Here is a 22075-nt window from a genome sequence, read left to right as displayed (position 1 = left end):
ACCATTTGATTGACACAACCTTCCCATGTGATTGCACCATCTTCGTCCTGTTTGCCTGCTACAAGACCATGAAGTGATCATGAAAGGAATGCTTGAAGTTCAGCCATTGGCACGTCAAAAATGTTTTGATGGGGGGAAAGTTTGACTTTATCAGCAGTCTAAAAGTTACTAACGAGTTTTCCCCTTGTCTATACTCTTGCAAATGTCTGTTGTGGACAGACCCAGCCACACCACAGACATCCTGTTCTTTGTCATGACTTTTATATAAAGTTTCCTGAGGACAGAGGAAGGAGATTTGTCCTCAGAGCAACCTCATCAATCTCATCCCCACTTATTTCCCTGTAGCCTATTCTGTCCCACATGCCCATTAACGCCCTCTGATTCTCCCACCAGCCAACTACGCGAGGGTTAATTTACAGTGGCCAACCCGCATGTCTTTTGGATGTGAGAGAAAACCGGAGCACCCAGGAGAAGCCCACGTGATCTGAGAGAATATGCAAACTCCACACAGAAAGCACTGGAGGTCAGGACTGAACCCAGGTCTCTAGTTCTGTGAGGCAGCTTGCTCCACCTCCTTCAAACTCTTGGGATGCAGGTCATCAGCTCTTGGAAATTCATTGGCTTTCAATCCCACTAATTTCTCTGATACCTAGTTATTTTACAGTTGCTAATTTCCTGCGGCCTTTCATTCACTCTCAATCTGTTGTTCTCCACGATTTCAGGGAGTTTTCCTCTGTTGTCTTCTCAGAAGACATACAAAATACTTGTTCAACATCTGTGCAGTTTCTTTATTAATTAACATAATCTCTCTGCCTGTAGGCGACCCAATTTGCTGATCTTACATTTTTACACATTTATCGAAACTTTTACAGCCCATTTTTGTGTTTCCCACTAGACTTCTTCTGTATTCTACTTTCTCTTATCGCTGCCTTGTTGCCTCCTTTGCTCGTTTCTGTAACTTTCCCAGTCCTCAGGCTGACCACTTTGTTCTGGTAACGTTAGAAGCCTTTTCCTTTATAAGATGAGATATCTTTATTGGTCACGTGTACATTGAAACACACAGTGAAATGCATCTTTTGCGTAGTGTTCTGGGGGCAGCCTGCAAGTGACGCCACTCTTCCGGCGCCAACATAGCACGGCCACAACTTCCTAACCTGTACGTCTTTGGACAATATCTAATACTATTTTCATCTTGTTAACCACAATCAGATCACTATTCCACACAACAAATGTACGAGACTTGGGTTGTCTCTGGTAGATTGGGAAAGTACTTTAAAAGCTGTAGCAGTGACTAGCAATTAAAGAGTTAATACTTAGTTTACCAATCATATACAGTATATCTTTTTTTGGCCATAAATCAACAAGAACTTGTGTATGCCCGTGTGTTCCTATTTGGGTTTTTATGATTTTTGAACCAAATATGAACACTTTAAATGCTAGCCAATGCTTTTAATGTAATTTCCCAATCCACCATAGCCAACTCATGCCTCATGTTTTGCTATGTTTAGATTTAAAACATTGGTTTTAGATCATCACATAAATTTCGATCACGTTATGATCAATTTCCGTAAAGGATCAAACTCTCAATTAATCCTAATATCCTGCAGATGGTAGAAATCTGAAATAAAAACAGAAAATACTGGAAGCCCTCAGTAAGTAAGGCAGCACCTGTGGAGAGAGAAATTGAGCTAAGGTTTCAGGTGGATAATCTATCATTAGAACAGATATTACCCCGGAGTATTTGATTTCCAATCATGGCCACTTCGCAACCACCTCTCTACAATGGTTAGTTGATCATACGCACTTATTTCTGTTTGTATCGTTAATTCACCTGCCTCGTTACAAATGTTAATGCATCCAGAGCTTTCAGTTCTATTTTTGTACCGGGTTACTCTCCTCTGCCTCTAATTGGAAGCAGAATGTTTATTTATTTCAGGTCATTGTCCTGAAACACTAACTCTGTTTCTCTCTTCATAGTTGCTGTACAACTTGTAGTGTGTTTTCAACATTTTCTGTTTTTTACATCAATTAATCCCTAAATTGTTGTAAAATACTAGATCTAAAATAGCCACATTCGTTCCTCAACATATTGATCTGGAAAACCATTTTGTATAAACTTCACGAATTCATTTACCACACAGTTACTGTTGATTTGATTTGTCCTGTCTATTTGTGGATTAAAGTCCCCTGTGATTATTGTATAACTTTGTAACCTGCGCCTCTGATTTCCCGATTGAAAATGTGCCCAACTGTTGGGTGCCTGTGTATGACTTCCATCAGTGTTTTCTACCCCTTACTGTTTCCTAGCTAAACCTAAACTGATTTTCCAAACTAAGATCCTTCTTCTCAATGGCTTTTATCCCATCCTGTACCATTAGAGTTTCCCCTCCTTGTTGTCTACCTCTTCTAAAGGTATCTTGGAATATTTAATTCCCACTTAATTTGGTCACTTTGCAACCACATCTCAGTCAAGGCTCAACACACAAAGGGTCAGGCAGCATCTACGGAGGAAAATGGACAGTCGACGTCTCGGGTCGAGTCCCTTCATCTGGTAGTCTTCCACCGACTGATATACCCCAGCTCCACACACATACCGCACTCCCACACATCGCTCCCACTCACATACACACCTACCTCACCCCTAATACAACTACTTCAAACACTGCACCCATCACACCGAGGTACTCTCCCACCAATCTCTGTCCTGTCCTATTACATCGATAACCCCATCTATCCAAAACACTGTCAAATTCTACAGACAAACTTACCCCTTCACCACCACCCGTCTCCAGGCACCCACAGACCTCAGTGCTTCCTCCACTGCTGTCTACCCTACAGTCTCACCTCGCTCACTCCTCGATCACCTCAATCGTGTCCTACACACTCCTATCTCGCTCACCCCTATCCTACCATTACTCACCATCTCCTCCCCTGTCCTCCTCTTCACCCCCTTTCACTCATTCTACCTCAGATACCCTGACCCCTACTCATTTCTTCCCTCTTACCCCCAATCCTGCAACCTCTACTACCTACTTTCCCTAAGAGATGCTTGTACCAAGCTACCTCACATCCCTACACAGTCCCTCCGACCCTCACAGAGTCCGAGCAGGTAAGCCAGGCCTGTTTATCAGTTGTCTTCTCTAACTTATTCATGGCCTGATGAATTTGAAATCTTAACATTACTTTTCAGGTTAACTGATGAGAGTTTTTCAGCTTTGTAGTATTTTACCTTGTGTTGAACTACTCCAAGAGATTTAAAAGTTCAGGTCGGATGGAATGTTTGGATAGTTTCCCGGAGCCAGTTTGAATTTCAAGTCATTGTGGTTCTGATCAGAATTCCACCCCCTCTATTGTTCTCACGGAAGTGACTGTTTTACCTCGGAGTCAGTGAATGGCCTCAGAGTGCGCATGGTTAGTCCTGGGGGAACTGGGTGCAACTTTCTTCAAAGCAGGGGTAAGGTTGTTAACAATAATGTTACATGTGAAAGGCAGTTTGTATCTCCTCTGAAACACACCACAGAAATCAGATCAGGAGACCCTTGCAGGTGTAAAATGCCTTTTACACCTGAAGCATTTTCCGCCAGTGAAGAACTTCTGCTGTGTAGCAAACAATCTGCTAGAGGAACTCAGCGGGTCGAGCAGCATCAATAGGACTTGATGCAGGGCTTCAATCCAAAATTTCAACAACTCCTTTCCTCCCACAGATGCTGCTCGACCTGCTGAGTTCCTCCAGCAGATTGTTTGCTGCTCCAGATTCCAGTGACTGTACTCTCTTTGTGTCTCAACTTATGAAGTGTGATCTCCTGTTATGCACAAAAAGTAGTCTGTGTGCAGTTGTCGTGGAGTGCAGCGGTCTCAGAGAGTAGTGGTCCTCGGAATCCAGACCTGGGTAAATAATGGGGAAGAATCTCAACATTAGCTTTGGATTCAACAGTGTAACAACAGTCCAAGTCCAAGGGTGAATGGTGAGTCTTTTCACACACTATACCTTACGGATTATTAGTGAGGGTGAGGCATGGCAGGGGAGCTGAGCTGAGCGGAGTGTACCTCCTGCACTATTAGCCTCATTGCTGGTTTGATATATTAATGACATAGGTGGCAGGAGAAGCTGCAATTTCTGAGTTTGCAAATGGCACAAGACTAGCTGTAATAACAAACTGTGAACAGTGATAAACTGCAACCGATGTAAGCAGGTTGGTAGAGTGGGTAAGTAGCAGATGAAGTTTAATGCAGTGAAATGTGAGGTGATGTATTTCAGTAGGAAGATTGAAGGGAGGTCATGTGGGACAGGTAATACTGTTCTAAAAGGGGTGCAGGAGCTTGAGGATGTCACTGAAAGTGGCAAGGCAGCTTGAGTAAGCAGGGCATGCACAAACCTGGGCTTTATCAATAGAGGCACGGGATATAAAAGCAGGGAAGCCATGCCGAGCCTTTGTAAAACACTTGTCTGGCCTCAGCTGGAGCGCTGCGTTCGATTCCAGTCGCCTCGTTATAAGAATGATGTGGAGATATTGGAGAGGGTCCAGAGGAGGTTTACGCAAATGTTTCCTGGGAGAGAGGTTGAAGGACTGCAGATTACAGAGGGTGGATGTGTTTTTCTGGAGGGAAGTATACAAGATGATGGATGTCACAGTGGCATAGCCAGTAGACAGAAACCCGGGTTCGACCCTGACCTCGGGAGCTGCCTGTGCGGAGTTTCCACATTCTCCCTGTGACCGTGCGGGTTTCCTCCCACACCCCAAAGACGAGCGGATTGGTGGGTTAGTCAGCCACTGTAAATCGCTGTAGAAAAATGTCTGTGGTGTGCAGTAGAATATGAGGGTTTTTGTTGGGAATGTTTTGGGAAAATAGGAGGTGTAGGATTAGTGTAAAGTGGGTGCCGGATGGTCCTGTTTCCGTGCTGTATGACTGTATGACAAGGGGTCTGGACAGACTGAACAGAGGCTGCCCCTGTGGGTGGGGGGAAGGGTCAAGGACCAGAGGCCAAGATATCAGTCAAAGGGGAGAAGAATTAAGGGTGATCTGAAGAAACATTATTTTGCACGGTGCTTGGAATCTGGAGCACACCACCTGCAGATGTGAGGGACACAGGTTCCACTGTGGCCTTCAGGAGGGAATTGGTTGAGGAAAAATTTGCAAGGCTACGGAGAAAGAGCCAGTGGGTGAAACTAGAGAGTTTCCCCAGTGGAGAGTCACTCCACCCCTCCACCATTCGTTCTTCAGGTCCCAGACTTTCTACTAAACATCCAACTTCAGATACCTATGGGGAACTTGAGGCTTCAACGTCAATCTTGTGGCAATACTCCTGTGGCACTGAGGCCGTCTTTTGATAAAACATCAGATAGAAGGATTTACTCCGTGCCCCAGGACACTCAAGCTAACAGTGTCATACAAAATGCAAACTGCTGGAGGAAATCAGCAGCTCAGGCAGCTTCTGCAGAGGGAAATGGACAGTCGATATTTTGGGTGGAGACCCTCCATCTGGACAAAGGGTAAAGGGGAGAGAGCCAGTAAAAGAAGGGAGGAGGAGGGCTGGCAAGCGATAGGTGGGTCCAGGTGAGGAGGGGTGGCAGGCAGATGGGGGAGGGAGGGGCGGAGATAGCGACAGAGGCTGGGACGTGACAGGTGGAGGCAACAGAGGGCTGCAGCTGGTGGGATCTGATAGGACAGGAAGGTGGAGCCTGAAACCAAATGAGGGAGGTGGGGAGGGGCAGATGGGAGCAGTTGGGGGGGGGAGCCCACTGGGAAGGGTGTGTGGGTGATGGGCAGATGGAGGGGGAGGGGAAAGAAACAGGGGGTGGTTGGGTGGGGGAGAAGGGTGTGCGTGAGAGGGTCTGGGTGGATCGGGAGAGAGGAAGGGACGGGAGGGGAGCAGGTTACCTGAAATTGGTGTATTCAATGTTCACGCTGTTGGGTTGCAGACTGTCCAGTCTCACTGAGGACTGGGGTAACGGCGTCACACCGCAGACCGGGGTAACGGTGTCACACTCCAGACCGGGGTAACGGCGTCACACCGCAGACCGGGGTAACGGCGTCACACCCCAGACCGGGGTAACGGCGTCACACCCCAGACCGGGGTAACGGTGTCTCACTGAAGACCGGGGTAACAGAGTCACACCCCAGTCCGGGGTAACAGTGTCTCACTGCAGACCGGGGTAACAGAGTCACACCCCAGTCCGGGGTAACAGAGTCACACCCCAGTCCGGGGTAACAGTGTCTCACTGCAGACCGGGGTAACAGAGTCACACCCCAGTCCGGGGTAACGGTGTCTCACTGCAGACCGGGGTAACAGTGTCTCACTGCAGTCCGGGGTAACAGTGTCTCACTGCAGACCGGGGTAACAGTGTCTCACTGCAGACCGGGGTAACAGAGTCACACCCCAGTCCGGGGTAACAGAGTCTCACTGCAGACCGGGGTAACAGAGTCACACCGCAGACCGGGGTAACAGTGTGGCAGGGTGTGGGGACTAACCCCACTAACCGCTGGGTGAACCCGGTGTACCGTCCCGAGCCAGGGCTGAGCCCGGCCCCGGTCCCAAGAGGCAGGTGCGGCGTGTGCGAGCTGAGCTGCTCCGGGCTGCGGTCACATTGAGGAGACCCGCTGATCCGGCCCATAGTGACGAAGACGGCAGCGATAGTGACGGCGGCTGACCCGGGCTTCAGGAGGTGGCTGATAATTAGGCAGCAGAGCCCTGGACGACCGGCGCACAGGCATCCCGTGGTAAGAGAAATCCCGCACAGGCCGAGCACTTAGGGGTCCCACCGTGGGATAGAAACACCCCAAACTAAAGGGGACAAATCACCCCGACAGACAGCCGGGGCTGTGCACCGGGATTAGTTACAAATCTTATATGTCCTTGAAACAGTCTCCGAGTGGAATACTGACCCTAACTCAGCCGAGAGTGGTGTGGGAGGTGGGTGGTTACTGAGGAATGCAGTGAGAGGGTTGGACAGAGAGCTGAACCTCCGACAGATCCCTGGAGAGAAACTGGCGCATGATCAAAAGGTAGCAAGTAATCAGAGGACACAATAATTGCAGCTCACCATTGAAAAACTGCGTTAAATCTCAACTGAATTGTGAAAGGATTCACTAAAGCCCGTAAACTCCCTGACAGGACAAGAGTGGGAATCTTGCTAAAAGAAAAATCAGTGAGCAGGTTACAGATGAAGACGTACTGTTGGGGTTGTAAAATGGTATAAATAAAGACACCAGTAAAAGGTAATGAAGAGCGCCCATCGAAGGGAGATTAGATGGGGTTAGACAGCAGGTTAAATGCAGGGAGTTAACATTATCATACATCTCGCACTGAGGAAGGGAAATACAACACTGGCTTTTGTTGCATAGTGTTGGAGGATAAGATAAGACATCTTTATTAGTCACATGTACATCGAAACACACAGTGAAATGCATCTTTTGTGTAGAGTGTTCTGGGGGCAGCCCACAAGTGTCGCCATGCTTCCGGCGCCAACATAGCACGCCCACAACTTCCTAACCCATACGTCTTTGGAATGTGGGAGGAAACCGGAGCACCCGGAGGAAACCCACGCAGACACGGGGAGAACGTACAAACTCCTGACAGACAGCGGCTGGAATTTAACCCGGGTCACTGGCGCTGTAATAGTGTTCCACTAACTGCTACACCATCGTGCCTGCCAGCTTTGGTTCAAATGTACACATGAGCTGCCTTACTACAGTGAAGTGAGAGTGACTGCCTGTGTTATGAAGGCAGCATTAGATCGACTGTGGCATCAGGGTGCCCTGGAGATCTCAGCAAAATTCCCCACTGGCTTCAAGGCTGTGCCTGCATTAGAGAAACAATCGTAGCCCCATGCCAATGTGCAGGCAGGGTCCTAGACTGCTTTAGTAATGAACTTTCCTCCATTTATGGTGGGCTGCCGCTTGTGCGATGATCAGCTTTGTACGCAATACTTTGGACAATGAAGTTCATTGTGGTGTGCTGCAGGGTCTGAGCTATAGTACGGTAACAGACTCTGCAGCCTCCAACGCCCCCTCTCCCTACCATCCCCCCCCCCAAGTCCACACCAACCATCAACCACACATTCACACTAATCCCATTTTATTCTCCCCATATTCCCATCAACTCCCCCCAGATTCTACCCCTCCCTACACGCTGGGGTCAAATTACAGCAGCCGATTAATCCACAAACCCGCACGTCTTCGGGAAACTGGAGCACCTGAAGGAAACCCACACGGTCACAGGGAGAACGTGCAAACTCCGCACAGCTGGCACCTGAGGTCAGGATTGAACCTGGGTCTCTGGCGCTGTTTGGCAGTGGCTCTATTAGTTGCTCCACCATGCCATCCCTTAAAATTAATGTAATAATATGTTCTTACTATGCATTCAATCACTAAACCCACACTCTGAGACTACTGCACTCTGAGAAACACGGTGAAAAACCTAGACAACATCCAGAGTTTGCAGATCAGTGGCGAGGAACATTCTCACTGCTCAAGTGCCAGGCAATTACCATTTCCAACAAGAGTGAGTCTGAGCCTCTACCCTTGATATTTACTTCCGCTACTGTTGTCCAATCCCTCACTCTCAACATCTTAGGGTTAATATTATCCAGAAATTGAACTGGACCTGACATCTAAGTACCATGGCTAGTGGAAGTTAGAGATTCCTACCATCAGGTCGCTCCAAGCTGATGTAAGTCAGGAGTGGGATGGATTATCCAACACCTTCCTGAATGAACGCAGTGCCATCAATTCTCAAAGGGTCAATATTATCCCCATCGAAGCAGTCTGTTTGATTGGTATCTGTCCACCAGTGTAAACATTCCCTCGGTTTCACTGGGCTTGTTGCATCTACACAATGCACTGCCATTTCTTGCCAAGAAGTTCCCAAACTTTTGCAGTCCTAAAATGACAAGGGAAGCCGATGCATATGATGGAGTATCTCAGTGTCAGACACCTCACCTGGATCGACACCACCTTTTCTGGGTCAATTCATCATCAATACTGGGTCAAAATCCTTAACTCCCTCATCAAGACCACTCTACCACATGGACTACACGGAGAATGTACCACACCATCTCAAGTCCCCCTAGGAATGGGCAATGCATATTTCCGAAGAATAAATTATTCCCTCACTGAGGTGCCAAATGACTGGAAAGCAGCTAGTGTGTTACCTTTATTCAAAAAGGGCTGCAGGGATAAACCTGGTAATTACCAGCCAATTAGTCCAATGTCAGTAGTAGGGAAATTATTAGAAAAAAATCTGAGAGGCAGGATTAATCCACACTTGGAGAGTCAGGGATTGATTAGTGTTAGTCAGCATGGATTTGTTGGTGGGAGGGCATATTGGCTGTCTGAGCATATTGAAAAGGTAACTAAATATATTGATGAGGACAGTGCGGTCAATGTGGTTTACATGGAGTTCAGTAAGGCCTTCAACAAGGTCCAAAAGGTTGGAGCATGGATCCAAAATTGGCATGGTAATAGGAGACAGGGGTGGGTTCCTTTTGTGATTGGAAACCTGTGTTTCACGGTGCATCACAAGGTTGGTGCTGGGACGCTTATTGCTTGTTAGGGTAAGGGTTAATGACTCATGTAAATCTAGGAGGTATTGGTATTGGTTTATTATCGTCACTTATACCAAGGTACAGTGAAAAAGTTGTCTTGCATACCATTCATACAGGTCAATCCATTACACAGTGCATTGAGGAAGTACAGGGTAAAAACAATAACAGAGTACAGATAAAGTGTCACAGCTACAGGGAAGTGCATTGCAGGTAGACAATAAGGTGCAAGGTCACAACAAGGTAGATTGTGAGGTCAAGAGTCCATCTCATTGTATAAGGGAACCGTTCAATAGTGGGATAGAAGCTGTCCTTGAGCCTGGTGCCCTCAGGCTCCTGTATCTTTCTGCCTGAAGGGAGAGGGGAGAAGAGAGAATGTCCCGGGTGGGTGAGGTCTTTGATTATGCTGGCTGTTCACCAAGGCAGCGAGGGGTATAGACAGAGTCCATGGAGGGGAGGCTGGTTTCTGTGATGTGCTGAGCTGTGTCCACAACTATCTGCAGTTTCTTGTGGTCGCGGGCAGAGCAGTTGCCATACCAAGCCGAGAAAGCATCCTATCTGGATGCATCACAGCTTGGTATGGCATTAGTAGGTTTGCAGATGACAGAAAATTGGCAGTGCTGTTGGTAGCAAGGAAGGTAGTCAGAGGCTACAAAATGGTACTGATCAGCCGGTACACTGGGCAGGGCATTTGCATTTGGAATTTTATTTGATAAATGTGAGGTGATGCAATTTGAGGGATAAGATAGATACCATGAATGGTGGGGCCCAACAAAGTACTGAGGAACAAAGGACCCTGGTGTACAAAGTGCAAGGATCCCTGAAGGTGGCAACACAGGGAAATAGGGTGGTGAGGAAGGCATACAGAATGCATGCTTTCGTTAACTGGGGCAGTGACTATAAGAACAGCATGCTTATGGTACAACTTTATAAAACGTTGGTTAGGCCACAGCTGGAGTACTGAGTCTATCTCTGGTCTCCACGCTATAGGAAGGATAGGATTGCGCTGGAGAGGGTGCAGAGGAGGTTCACCAGGATATTGGCTGGGAAGGAGTGTTTCAGTTACGAGGAAAGACTGGAGAGAGTGGCATTGTTTTCCAAAGGAGGCTGAGGGGGTCCTGATAGAGGTGAACAAAATTAGACAGGGTAGATCAGTGTCTTAGACCAGATGGCATAAACTTAAAGTGAGGAATAAGAAGTTCAGAGGGGATCTGAGGAAGGATTTTTTCACCCAGAGAGCTGTTACAATCTGGAACGCACTGACCGAGGGGGCAGTGGAGGCAAGTACTCTCACAACATTTAAAAAGCATCTGGATGAGCACTTGAACGACCAAGGCGTGGTAGGCTACAGACCAAGTGTTGGTAAACGGGATGAGTATAGATGGGTATTTGATGGCTGCCACTGACAGTGTGGGCAAAGGGCCTGTTTCTGTGCTGTATGGATCTATAACTTGCAGCGCAGTTTTCTCAGATCTGTCTGAACCATTGTCTGTCAAGGTTGGCATTATTGCCCAGAGATCCAGCCTCTGCCTTGCAAAGGACTAAGTGCCAACTTTTCCACACTTCCTCGTATCTTCTCTTTGATTATGACCCCACCAGCAAATGTCAAGCCACCCAGTCCTAGGCTCTCACTCACTTGGTCTCAGGAGACCTTTCTTCTGTGGTCTCCATAGACCTCAATCCCACACATCCCCTTCCTCCCCAAAATCCACAATCAGGTCTGCCCTGGAAGCTCCATCATTTCAACCTGTTTATGCTCTTTTGAATTTACTTCCACTTCTCTTGATTCTACTTTTCCTCCCTGTGTCCTGCTCAACCCACCCACATCCATGACTCTGCCAAAGTCTCCTGCCGCTCTAACAGTTTCCAGTTGCATGGCGCTCACCATTTTCCCTCGCGGATGTCCAGTCTCCCTACATCTCCCCCAGTGCAGGGCAGTCTGCAATCCGTTCTCCGATTCCTCCAACCTGTCCCCATCCGTCACCACCACAGTAAGTTGTTCTCAGTTTGTGCACCTTTTCAGTTGACTCTATTCTCTTCCTTGTTCGATCCCTGTGATTCCCAGCTCTGTTACATTTTTGTCGGATGTGCCAACTGTTCTTTGTTCTAATCTCACTCACGTTCCCTACATCACTTCTTTTTCTGATATACCACCTACTAAACTGATGCCATTCCAGCCCTTGGGTCTAACGGGAAATCTTCATCAACATTGCTTCCAATTCCCACCCTTTTCCCACCACTTAAAATTCTGACCCTTCCCTTTCTTGACCCTCTAACTCCACCTCTGGGCGAGCCGTCTACCAGTCTTAGCGCACTGACTTCCACACTTACCTTGACCATACATCCCAACATCCAACCTCCTGTTCCACATTCACACCAGAGCTTTCTCTTCAAATGATTTTTTAATTTATTTTAATTAATTTAAACTTAATGAGTTTAAATTCAAATTGCTTTCTTCACAACGTCAGCACTCTGTGCCTACCACAATTCCAATTTCCTTCCTTTCCCTTCCCTCCCAGAAACACGACAGAGCTCCCGTTGTCTGCCCTCACCACCTTCACATTGGACAGATCACCAGCCATCGTTTCCAACACAATGGCACACGTCTTTCCCTCTCCTTACCCTTCATCCTCCAGATAGGCCTGTCCCAGTGACACCATGGAGTCGGGCCATCCTGTTGCTTGAGTACAGGAGTTGGGACGTCGTATCGCAACTGTACAAGTCATTGGTGAGATCACACTTGGAATGTTGTGTGCAGTTCTGGTCACCCAGCTATAGGAAGGAGTCACTAAGCTAGAAAGAGTGCAGGAAGGATTCACATGGATGTTACAGGGACTGGAGGGCTTGAGTTATAAGGAGAGTCTGGACAGGCTGGGACTGTTTCCCTGGAGTGAAGGAGGCTGAGGGCTGACGGGCATAGGTAAGGCAGATAATAACAGTCTTTTCCCCATGGTCAGGGAGTCTGAAACAAGAGGGCATAGGTTTATGGTAGGGGGAAAAGAGGGTACCTGAGGGGCAGGTTTTACACAGAGGGTGGTGGGTGTATGGAACGAACTGCCAGAGGAGGTGGCAGAGGTGGGTACAATTACAACGTTTAAAAGGCATTTAGACAGGTTAATGGATAGGAAGGGTTGGGAGGGAAACACACCAAATGCAGGCAAATGGGACAGACATCTTGGTTGGTATGGGTGAGTTGGGCCGAAGGGCCTGTTTATGACTCTATGGCTCATCACTGCTGCCCTACTTGCTTAAAACCACCTACGATCTTAATCTCAGCAAGTTTCCCATTGTTACCATTCATTAGATTAAGGAGTTTCTTCGGCACATTGTTCTGTATACATGAGGGACTGCTGTGTTCACTTAGCGGTTTGTACTGAGTGCCCTCAGATAGCTGCCTTTCCCAGTGATTCCATTTCTGTCTTACAGGAGGACAGCTTCTGAGACTCAGTGTTGAATCAGCAGAACACTGACCAGGAGACATGGCTGAGGATGCAGGTGGGTGTGAATCTGCCCAGCCACTGGGTCAGCGAGCGAGGAACCCCAGCCGGTAACATGTCTGCAGCAGGTGCTTTCGGATCGGGCTCCCCTGTTCTCTTCTGCACTGCTGTGTGACTGAGTGTCACAGTGAAGGAGAGTGTGCTGATTACCCCTGAGGGCAGAGTTGTCCAGGTCAACCTGACTGGTTCGGACAGAGCTGAATCTGGGCCCTGCTGGGGTAAACGTGCTCAGAACGTCCCGCAGTCTGGGCAGGGCAGAGACTTCCGTAAAACACTGATAATCCAGCACCTCGGGGCTTTGGAGGTGTTGGACCAGCAGATATTTCCAGACTATTGAATGCTATTCCCATTAATATCCAAACCTGTTTTTATTTCCCCTTCTACACGCAACACTGTAGTGTGACACACTTTCCAGTGGACCCAGTGAGAACAGAGGGAGTGAGGAATGTACAAGCACCCTGGACCCTGACTCACCCAAACCCACCCATGTTCTGGGCCCCCACCCCGGCCCCAGCCCCGGCCCCACACCCAGTCCACAGTCCAAGCCCCTGCACGTACTCCAGGGTAATGAGTGAGCCAGATGTCGAACCATCAGGGTGTCCGAAGGGTCAGATGCCGGATTATTGGAGTTTTACGGTGCACACCTCAGGAGCTGTGCAGTATTCCCTGTTGTAAACTGGTAGAGATCAGGAAAAATGGGATGGTGGGAGGGAGTGAGGAGGAGTGAAAAGAAATAAATGAGGGTGGGGTGAAGTGATTTGCAAATCCTTTGCACCTTCCACACCTCAGGCCTGCCGAAAGGACTTAAACTGGCAACGTCGGAAGTGTAGGGATTGTGCGCGGTCTTGCAGTGACCGGATAAGTAATGACCTGGACACGAGGAAGAACTGAGTCCTCTTCTTCCAAACAGCACTGCTGGATTTATTGGATTCAGCAGAGGGGGACAAGGCTTTGTTTAAATGTCTCTCCCAAGCACCCGTCACCTGTAACGGTGCCGTACTCTGCCAGGACTGCACCCTTGTTTTTTTATCTCTCTCCTCCCGATCTACCCAGTTCTTCTTGTACCCACCCCACCTGCCCATCACCCACACACCCCTCCCACTGAGCCCCCTCCCACTGTTCCCATCTACCCCTCCCCACCTCCCTTATTTGGTTCCAGGCTCCATCTTCCTCTCCCATCAGATCCCACCATCTGTAGCCCTCTGTTACCTCCACCTGTCACTATCTCCACCCCTCCCTCCTCCATCTGCGTGTCACCCCTCCTCACCTGGACCCACCAATCACTTGCCAGCTCTTGCCTCCCACCATCTCTTTCTACCATCTCCCCTCCATCTCTCAGTCCAGACGAAGGGCCTCGACCTGAAATGTCGGCTGTCGATCTCCCTCCACAGATGCTGCCTGACCCGCTGAGTTCCTCCAACGGTCTATGTTTTGCTCCAGACTCCAGCATCTGTTGCCTCCTGTGTCTCCAATTTGGTTTATGTGTCAGGTTTTTAGCGCAGGGTTTAATCCTCCCAAACTTCTGCCTCAGGAATGAGGGCCCTACCGTTGGTTGGCAGGGCTGGCAGAGAGTATTGTCCACAGGGGGGTGTTCAGGAGCAGGAGTAACATTGAGACAAGAGGGATGAAGTGAAGGTGACATACATTTCAGTCCAGTCCATCGAGTTTTCATCTATCACTTGGGTTCTTCGTGCCAAGCTGTGCCCACGGCTGGCCAGGTTGGCAGCAGGAACTGGTTGGCAGGCAATGGGTGGGTGAGGGAGTGGTGCGCTGATGCAGCCAGGTCCCAATTAACATCGAGGTTGAATGCATCCATTTTCAGAACTTTCAACATTTGAGCAGGAGGCATTGGATGCTCACAACGAGTACAGAAGACTCCACGCAACTCCCCCTCTGACCTACAACAAGGAGATGGTCAGTGAGTGCCAAGCATGGGCTGACAACCTGGCTCCCAGAGGTGAAATGGAGCACAGTGACACAAAGAACGGGGAAAACATCTGGTACAAGTGGAGCTCTGGAGCGATGGAGTTTACAGGTTGGTGTGTTGCCATGGTGGAGCAGCTAGTAGATCTGGTGTCATTAATTTTGTACAGCATGCAGGAATCAACAACCAAATGACACATCTGATACACAGGGAGGCTTGTCACTGCCACCGTACACTCTGTGCACGAGCTGTCACTCAATGCATGTGAAGTCACAGGGTCATACAGCACATAAATCCCCAGGCCTGATGCGTCTGAAATCTCCGTCCTAGGCTGCTCGAGGAGACAAGGAAGGAGATTGCTGGGGCCCTGGCAGAGATATTTAAATCATCGCTGGTCACAGGTAAGGTGCCAGATGATTGAAGGACAGCAAATGTGGTATCTTTATTCCAGAGAGGCAGCAGGGATAGGACAGGCCTGTCAGTCTAACATCAGTGGTAGGAAAGTTATTGGAAAAAAATCCAAAGGACGGGATTAATCAACACTTGGAAAGGTTCAGTGGAAGGGCTTCAGTAAGGTCTCACATGTGTCCAAAAGGTTCGAGCTCTTTGGATCCAGAGTAAGTGGCAAATTGGATTAATAATTGGCTTGGGGTCAGGAGGCAGAGGGTGAAGGTGGAGGGCTGTTTTTGTAATTGGAAGCCTGTGACCAGTGGTGTATCACAGGGATCGGCGCCGGGACCCTTGCTGTTTGTTATGTACATTAAAAATTTGGATAAGAATGTAGGGGATGTTTTCAGGTGACACGAAGATTGGTGGTCTTGTTGACGGTGGCAAGGATGGTCCTTGGCTATAGAATGATATTTATGAGTTGGTAAGTGAGCAGAGCAAAGGCAGATGCAGTTTGTGAGGTCTTACATTTTGGGAGGTTGGGGTAAATCGACTAAGACGAAGGGACCTCAGTGTGCATGTTCAAGAATCCCTGGAGTTGGCAGCACAGGTAGATGAAGTGGTGAAGAAGGCGTACGGGACGCTTGCCTTCAGAATCAGGTTCATTATCACTGACATATGACATGAAATGTGTTGTTTTGCAGCAGCTGTACAGTGCAAGACATCAAGTTACCATAAATTACAATACAAATAAATAGTACAAAATAAAAGGAATAACAAGGCAGTGTTCACGGGTTTGTGAACCGTTCAGAAATCTGATGGCGGAAGGGAAGAAGCTGTTCCTGAATCGTTGAGTGTGGGTCTTCAGGCTCCTGTACCTCCTCCCCAATGGTAGTAACGAGAAGAAGGCATGTCCCAAATGGTGAGGGTCCTTAGTGATGGATGGGTAGGAGGTCTTGGTATAACTTCATAGGCCGCAGCTGGAGAACTGTGAGTGGTTCTGATCACCACACTATAGGAAAGGTACGATTGTGCTGGAGAGAGTGCAGAGGAGGTTCACCTTGGTGTTGCCTGGATTAGACTGTTGCAGCTATAAAACTTTTTCCTCTAGCAGAGGTGTCTATCGCCAGAGGTATCTAGGTTACACATCAAGTGCCGTGACATTTAAAGGTTACAGGCAATAAACTGGAAAATGGGATTTGCATAGAGAGAAACTTGAAGGACAAGTTGGGCTGAAAAGCCTTCCCTGTGCTGTATGACACTATGATTATAAAGTGGACAAGATGCTGAACCAGCCACGACCTCATTGAATGGCAGGGTGTGGTCTGCTCCTGATGCTATTTCTTATGTTCTTAATTATCATTCTACGTGTGTAAAGTTTTATCTGTGGAGCATCACTTTGTGTGTGATATCAATTAATCTGTGTGAAGTTTAAGTTAATTCTAATTCTGTCCGCCACTGAGCTGAGACATTTTTGGTCAAGGTCAAGCAATGATTTTAATCAATGATCTTTGTCAACATGATTGAAAAGCCAAAAACAACAGATTTGAAATAGGAAATCCAAAAACAGAAACTGCCAGAAACAGGACGACGGAAAGAAAAACAGAGTTAATATTTCAAGATGGAAGATCTTCCAAACCATAATGTAACCACCGGCTGGAGAGAGTCCGCATGTCCCGTCCAGGTCTCCCCCATCCTCACGGTTTTCTCTTTTCTCCAGTTCTGACGAAGGGACATGAAACATTAACTGTTTCTCTCTCCACAGACGCTGCCTGACTTGCTGAGTGTTTCCAGCAATTTTCGCCTTTATTTCAATACGATTGATGCTGTCTTTTGGAGTTTATGGAGTTTTTATTTCATTATGGCATCTACGTTTGTTGATGGTGTTGAGATATTTCTTAAAAACTCACCATTATTTATTCTTTGTATCTAATTTTCCAATCTATCTTAATCATTGCGCCCGTCATATCCAAGTGTTTGACTTTAAGTTGAAGATTAGTCTCTAAGGGTGTGAAATATCCATCCATATCTGAGAATTATTGTTCCTCTCCTGTGATGATGGCACGATTCATCATTCTGTAGCCTAAAAATTCATCAGCCCCCACAGAAGGACATTAGTAGGTCGTTGTGCCTGTAAAGGTTCACGTCACGTGAGTGCTGCTTACAGATTCAACAGTGATACAAAGCATCAGATGTGAATCAACAGGCATTTCCTCTGTGTAGAGATGGTACAGAAGGAATACAAAGGAAAACATCTGGATCCAGTTCAGGGGGAGCTGGGAATGTGGGGAGGAGGTCACGGATTATGACTGAGGTCAGGGGCAAGGGCTGAATGCTGATAAGTGGTGAGTCAGGGGCTTGAGACCAACTGTCAGGGGGAGGGGTAAGTGAGTCGGGAACTCACCATCAGTGATCCAGAGAGGGGGTGTTGGATGTGCAATGTGTCGGAGGTGGTCAGAGCCTGGGGATGGTGTGACTGAGGGTCACATCGGATGATCGGTCAGTGGTGGGCTTGTGTGTGAGGTGGGTAAAGTGAGATAAGGCAAATGTTGTGATCTGAGGAGATGCATGGGGTCTGTACCATGTTGGGGTGTGAGACGGAGGGAAGCACAAAGAGCCAGTAGAAACTAGATTAATTACTGCCCAGTTAAATGTCTCCATGTTCAGATGCACCATCTGCCTTGATGTTAAGATGCCATTGCATGTTTCCGTACTCTAAAAGGATCATTCTGTTGCCCGGCACTGTTTAGAGAAAGTTTTGTCCAGTTTCCTTGTGTAATCCTGGGCCATTTCAGGAGAGGTCTCATTGAATTCCTCAGCATGTAGACACAGAGTGTACCTGTCAGGCACACCCACTGGGAACGCTCTACTTCCACATGGAAGAACCAGGGATTCCTGAGGTCAGGCATGAGCTCCAAGGTTTACTGAAGACACTTGGAGTGGCTGGTGGGTCACATCACCCACAGGAGGGATGTCCTCTGTCCAAGGGGGCTCGGAGACTCTCTGCAGGTGGTAGTGAGCTCCCCCCGGAACAACACTGCCCAGACTGGTGACCAGTGTCGAAAGATATATCATGACCCCATAGCAGTGCTCAGGGTGAGTCCTCGCAACTTACCAATCCTTCCCTGCAATCACTTCTGTTGCCTCCATCTCATTCACTGCTAACACCTTTCCTTGTAGCACACTGACTCCCAACCTCACACGTACCAGTGCTCCTGCCTCTTTGTCTACCTCCCTTTCCCTCTGCCTGTCTCCATTACCAGGCCCCTGCTGCTCTCCATATCACTTTCCTTCTTCCCTTACTGCTCTGCACCTCTCTCTCTGTCCCTGATTCTCTTTCCCTGTCTCATTCTCCTGTCCCCACCTCTTCCTCCTCCCTCTCTTTCTCTCTGCCTCTTCCCCTCTCCCCTGTCTCCCCCCCGTCCTCCTGATCTCCGCAGCTCCTGCCATCTCCATTGCTACTACCCTGCTTGTGTGAACACCTCCGACAATCACTAAGCTTGCTGGCGGTCAGATTTTGCCGAGCTCAGCAGATGGGAATAGGGAATGAAAGCTTGGCTGGGGTCTCTTGACTCTGTCAGACCGAGTACACCTTGAGAAGATGACCTACGAGGAATATTTGTGTGTTGGTGACAGGAACCGTGATCATTGTATGAGAAAGGCCCGACCTAAGTGGAGGTTGAACCAAAAACTGCAGCTGAGTTGCAGGCAAGACTGCTAATATTTTGGAAATAATTAATGGTGGTAGCTTGTGAGAGCCTGCTGCAGGAGCAGGTGGGTTTGGGTTCTGGGACTGGTTAGACAGACCTCAAACCCCGAGGATGCCGCAGGAACTCGGCAGGCCAGGCAGCATCCGTGGAGAAAAGCAGGTGGTCAACGTTTCAGGTCAGGACCCTTCTTCAGGACTTCATTCCAGCATCTGCAGTCCCTTGTTTCTCAAAGCCCGAGAGCTGCTGAGAGATATCTCATAAGTCCCAGGTCTCTGGCTTCTTCTCAGTCACTCTGAGGTTTAGAACAGCCGTGGACCAGGAGAAGCAATGTAACTAGTGGGGGGAATTCTCAAATGGGGGCTGCCCTGCAGATGGAGAAGAGCCATTTTCACAGCGAGGAGAACAAAGTGGAATCAAAGTTCGCAGGCAAAACTGTAACTGAACAACGAGCGGCCCACAAGCAAATGCTTCCTGTACAACCTCAGAACGTTCCTAGGAGGCAGAAGGGTTGGGCAATTGAGCCAAATGGCCAAAAAGAGAGAGTGAAATAGAGCAGGAAAAGAAAGTGGATGACAGATGTCAAGTTGATAACAGGAGAACTAAGCTGTTATAGGAAGTTGTGACAGGAAGTCAAAAGACTTACCTCAGAGAGGTAAAGGGGGAAAATGAGAAAAGACAAGCAGCAAACGTACAAAGGAATCCAAACATCTTGTTTACGCCTCTAAACCAGCAGTTAGAGAACTGACCCAAAGAAAGCCTAAAATCAGGGATGGAAGAAATGGCCAAGGTAGTAAGTGAATACCTTATATCAGAATTCACCAAGGAAGAAGATGTCATTGAGATGGTGCTTGGACTAAGTTGCTAACATGGAGACACCAGAAAGGACAACTGTACTTAAAGTGGATAAGTCACCTGGTTCAGATGGAATGCATCAGTGATTTCAGAGAGAAGGAAGGGAGGAAATTGCAGAGGCCCTGACCATAATCTCCCAGACACCACAGATTCAGATGTGTTCACACAGGGCTGAAGAGATAAACCCAACAACTATTGTCCAGTCACTTAACCTCGGTGTGGGGAAACTTTTAGCATATTCAGTGATTTAATTAGTAGTAATTTGGACAAGTGCAGATTATTTAAATCATGTCCATCCAACTTAATATATTTTTTGATGAGATAACAGAAGGTAGTGTGGTTCATGTGATACATATGGACTCTGAGTGTCCTGTTGTATGTCCTTAATGATGGATTCCAGCATTGGTGGGTGTTTACTGGTATAAGCCCGGAGCGCTGAAAAAGTCAGCGCTCCATTTTTGATTTTATTTGAAGTGAATGATGCCAGGGCTCATTTCTGGCTAACGTCACGCCATTTGCTGAATTGTAACAAGCACTTCCAGCCTGATTCATGTTTGCATAACTGATCTTCTGCCAGTGTCTGACCCATACCAAATAATGTGATAGTTTATGCAAGAAACATGGTGCTGAAGAAACTCAGCAGGTCAGGCTGAGACCAGATGAAGGGCCTCGATCCGAAACATCAACTGTCCATTTCCCTCCACAGTTGCTGCCCGACCCGCTGAGCTCCTCCAGCATCTTGCCTGTTGCTCCAGATTCCACTGTCTGAGTCTATTGTGTCACTATTTACGCAATGGTCATTTCTGCCATTCTTGATTAAAGCTCCAAACCAGGGTCTCAGTACAGCCAGGAGCACACTGTGCAAGTCTGTCATTTAAAGGGACTTTCTGCTGACTGGTTGGACAGCTTAAGAACTGGCTGTAGACTGCTCGGAGCCCCACTGTTCAGAGGGTATGTTAAAACTAACAGCTGGTGCATTAAGCTATGGGGATAATTATCCAATGGGTCCCTGGATCATTCAAAGGCAGCACTCGATTAATGGAGGTAACATTGGTTTGTGGACCTCCACCCAGAGATATCACATCCCACCCAGACCTCCCTGATGAATATTTTTAGGCTCAGAAGTTCCAGGACTGATACGTCTGATATTCTGCAGGAAGACTCTGACCATACTTTGTACTTACACTGCTTCCTGTGTGGACATCAGGGTCAGACCTCACCACAACATCGCTCCACGCGATTCTCAAATTCTCCAAGTAAATACCACAGCATTAATGGAGTCATTGGGGCACTGTTCTCACAGAAAAATGATTTCATCTCTTTTGATTTCCATGGGGAAAGATTGGCATTTTCCACCATTGCCATCTTCCCTTGAGTCAGCCCCTCATTGATAACACTCGTGCCTCTCAGGGTCTCCTTAGTGACTTAGATCTTTTCATGAACAGAAAGGATTTTGGACCCCTCCGTGTGCAGAATACCACATTTCCAGGAAGCCCGGCCCTTCACCCCAGGGAGACAGCTCTCTTGGCCATTTTTAGTAGATGCCCCTCCCCAGACTGATGGATCGGTGGCCATTTATATCGGTGCATTCTACTGCTACACCAGCTCCATTACACTGGGAGCCACCAAAGCTCCAAGACAGTAGTAGAAAATGCCACAGATGAGATTGTGTTGCCTGCATCAGTTCCCAAGTGGTAGAAGCAGAGTAGCTGTGCAGATTTGACCACTGGGTGTGTCTGGCTACATAACCAAAGACTGCAGCTGGTTTCAGACCAAGGAGACCCAGGGCTCTGAGCAGTGGGAGCAAGAGGGCACCCTGAAGGACATCCCTGCTCAGCACCCACAGCTGAGTGGCGGAGAGAGGTATTTTCTGCATGGAACGCTAGGGCCTCCATTGATGGAGAGAGGGTTCTCATAAAAAGCCAGCAAAATGATAGCCCCAAGTGCTAGCTAAACGATCGTGTCCACACGCCAATCATTACCACCAACGCAAATACCAATAATTGATGGGGAGCCGAGGAAACATTTAAACACCCACTGATTGTAACACATCAATGAGTGAATCTCCAATCCAATCACTAAAATGGCTCAGTAACCTCCAGTTCATTCTGACATCTCTTGTGAGGACAGGACATTTATTTCTGCATTGCACCAATGATTGGG

Source organism: Pristis pectinata, chromosome 23, assembly GCF_009764475.1.
Source record: "Pristis pectinata isolate sPriPec2 chromosome 23, sPriPec2.1.pri, whole genome shotgun sequence".
In the NCBI taxonomy this organism is placed as follows: domain Eukaryota; kingdom Metazoa; phylum Chordata; class Chondrichthyes; order Rhinopristiformes; family Pristidae; genus Pristis; species Pristis pectinata.
Note: the sequence above shows the minus strand (reverse complement) of the source record.